Here is a 3,307-nt window from a genome sequence, read left to right on the forward strand (position 1 = left end):
CTAAACTCTGAAAGTGAATTTGTCATCTCTACCTCATGTGGCTAAAAACATTCTTGGTAAAACCTACTTTCTTCCATCAGATACGGTTGGTTCCATGTGCAGCTCTGTGTAACTTTGGTGTGAAAAGTTATAATTAGACAATGTTTGTATTGATATTGGATATATTTATACCTATTCATAGATCACCTCTCAGGGACCTTTTTTCCCCACAGTAAAACATACTTAGTTTTTCTAACTCTTTATAAGAGCAATGATTGAAGGTCAGGCGGTATATTGGCCAATTCATAGCAGAGCAATGGTAAAGGGGAGCAGTTAATTTGTCATGTGAAGGAAGTACAGGTTGAGTATCCCTTATCCAAAACGCTTGGGACCAGAAGTATTTTGGATATCGGATTTTTCCGTATTTTGGAATAATTGCATACCATAATGAGATATCATGGCGATGGGACCTAAGTATAAGCACAGAATGCATGTATGTCACATATACACCTTATACACACAGCCTGAATGTAATTTTAGCCAATATTTTGAATAACTTTGTGCATTAAACAAAGTGTGTGTACATTCACACAATTCATTTATGTTTCATATACACCTAATACACACAGCCTGAAGGTCATTTAATACAATATTTTTAATAACTTTGTGTTATAAACAAAGTTTGTGTACATTGAGCCATCACAAAACAAAGGTTTCACTATCTCACTCAAAAAATTCCGTATTTCGGAATATTCCGTATTTCAGAATATTTGGATATGGGATACTCAACCTGTAGTAAGTTTGTTGCTCCATGGGTGTGTCTATAATGGTTGCAGAGTGTGTGGTGTACGCAGGCCCCTGGTTCCAGGGGAGCCCACACTGTACACCGCACTGCACTGCACTGATGTTGATGCACAGAAAGCACCGGGGAATTGGCAGCTGTGCAAATGCAGTAGAGAAATTGCGGGAATATGGCGTGGGCATAGAAGACTCTGATACAGTGCTCCCTCTTCCCTTAAATCACCCCTGTATCGATATTCATGGTTGGCAGTGAACACGTCGATAGTCCAATGCAAAGACAGTTTTATTTCTATGTAAATATTGTAACCGTGTCGGCAGTATAACTTTAAAAATTATTATTTATAATTGACATGTTTAAAATAAGATTTTAAACCTACCGGTAAATCCTTTTCTCCTAGTCCGTAGAGGATGCTGGGGACTCCGTAAGGACCATGGGGTATAGACGGGCTCCGCAGGAGACATGGGCACTTTAAGACTTTAAATGGGCGTGAACTGGCTCCTCCCTCTATGCCCCTCCTCCAGACTCCAGTTATAGGAACTGTGCCCAGAGGAGACGGACATTACGAGGAAAAGGATTTTGTTAATTAAGGGTGAGACACATACCAGCTCACACCACAAACACACCGTACAACCTGGTATATAAGTAAACCAGTTAACAGTATGAAAAACAAAAATCAGCAACAGCCTGATCTCAACTGTAACACAACTCTTGTGTAACCTTATCAATAACTATGTACAATTATTGCAGATTTCAGTCCGCACTGGGACGGGCGCCCAGCAACCTCTACGGACTAGGAGAAAAAGATTTACTGGTAGGTTTAAAATCTTATTTTCTCTTACGTCCTAGAGGATGCTGGGGACTCCATAAGGACCATGGGGTTTATACCAAAGCTCCAGACCGGGCGGGAGAGTGCGGATGACTCTGCAGCACCGATTGAGCAAACATGAGGTCCTCATCAGCCAGGGTATCAAACTTATAGAACTTTGCAAATGTGTTTGAACCCAACCAAGTAGCTGCTCGGCAAAGCTGTAACGCCGAGACACTTCAGGCTGCCGGCCAAGAAGAACCCACCTTCCTAGTGGAATGGGCCTTTGCCGATTTTGGTAACGGCAATCCAGCCGTAGAATGAGCCTGCTGAATCGTGTTACAGATCCAGCGTGCAATAGTCTGCTTGGAAGCAGGCGCGCCAATCTTGTTGGCCACATATAGGACAAACAGTGCCTCTGTTTTCCTACTACGAGCCGTTCTGGCTACATAGATTTTTAAAGCCCTGACCACATCAAGGGACTTGGAATCCTCCAAGACAGCCGTAGCCACAGGCACCACAATAGGTTGGTTCATGTGAAACGACGAAACCACCTTGGGTAGAAATTGAGGACGAGTTCCCATTTCCGCTCTATCTACATGGAAAATCAGATAGGGGCTCTTGTGAGACAAGGCCGCCAATTCGGACACCCGCCTTGCAGATGCCAAGGCCAATAACATGACCACTTTCCAAGTGAGAAATTTCAAGTCAACCTTTTGAAGAGGTTCAAACCAATGTGATTTAAGGAACTGTAACACCACGTTAAGGTCCCACTGGGGGCACAAAAGGAGGTTGGATGCGCAGTACTCCCTTCACAAAAGTCTGCACTTCTGGAAGAGAGGCCAATTCCTTCTGAAAGAATATTGATAAGGCCGAAATCTGCACTTTAATGGAGCCTAACTTTAGGCCCATATCCACTCCTGTCTGTAGAAAATGGAGAAAATGACCCAGCTGGAAATCCCCCGTAGGAGCATTCTTGGATTCACACCAAGACACATACTTCCTCCAGATACGGTGATAAAGCTAGGAAGGAGGTAACGGTTAAGCATTAAGTAGAGTAGGGATGACTTCCCCTGGAATACCTTTCCTAGTTCGGATCTGGTGTTCAACCGCCATGCCGTCAAACGTAATTGCGGTTGTAACAGGTCCTCTCTGAGAGGAAGACGCCAAGGATCTTCCGTGAGCATTTCCTGGAGATCTGGATACCAGGCCCTTCGAGGCCAATCTGGAACAATGAGTATCGTCTGAACCTTTGTTCTTCTTATGATTCTCAAAATTTTTGAGATGAGTGGAAGCGGAGGGAACACATAGACCGCCTGATACACCCATGGTGTTACTAGCGCGTCCACTGCTATCGCCTGAGGGTCCCTCGACCTGGAACAATATGTCCGAAGCTTCTTGTTGAGGCGTGACACCATCATGTCTATTTGAGGGAGTCCCCAGCAACTTGTCACTTCTGCAAAGACCTCTTGATGAAGTCCCCACTCTCCTGGATGGAGATCGTGCCTGCTGAGGAAGTCTGCTTCACAGTTGTCCACTCCTGGAATGAATACTGCTGACAGAGCGCTCACATGATTTTCCGCCCAGCGAAGAATCCTGGTGGCTTCCGCCATTGCTGCTCTGCTCCTTGTTCCGCCCTGTCGGTTTACATGCACCATGGCTGTGATGTCTGACTGGATCAGAACGGGTAGGTTGCGAAGAAGATGCTCCGCCTGTCTCAG

Source organism: Pseudophryne corroboree, chromosome 7 (genome assembly GCF_028390025.1).
Source record: "Pseudophryne corroboree isolate aPseCor3 chromosome 7, aPseCor3.hap2, whole genome shotgun sequence".
In the NCBI taxonomy this organism is placed as follows: domain Eukaryota; kingdom Metazoa; phylum Chordata; class Amphibia; order Anura; family Myobatrachidae; genus Pseudophryne; species Pseudophryne corroboree.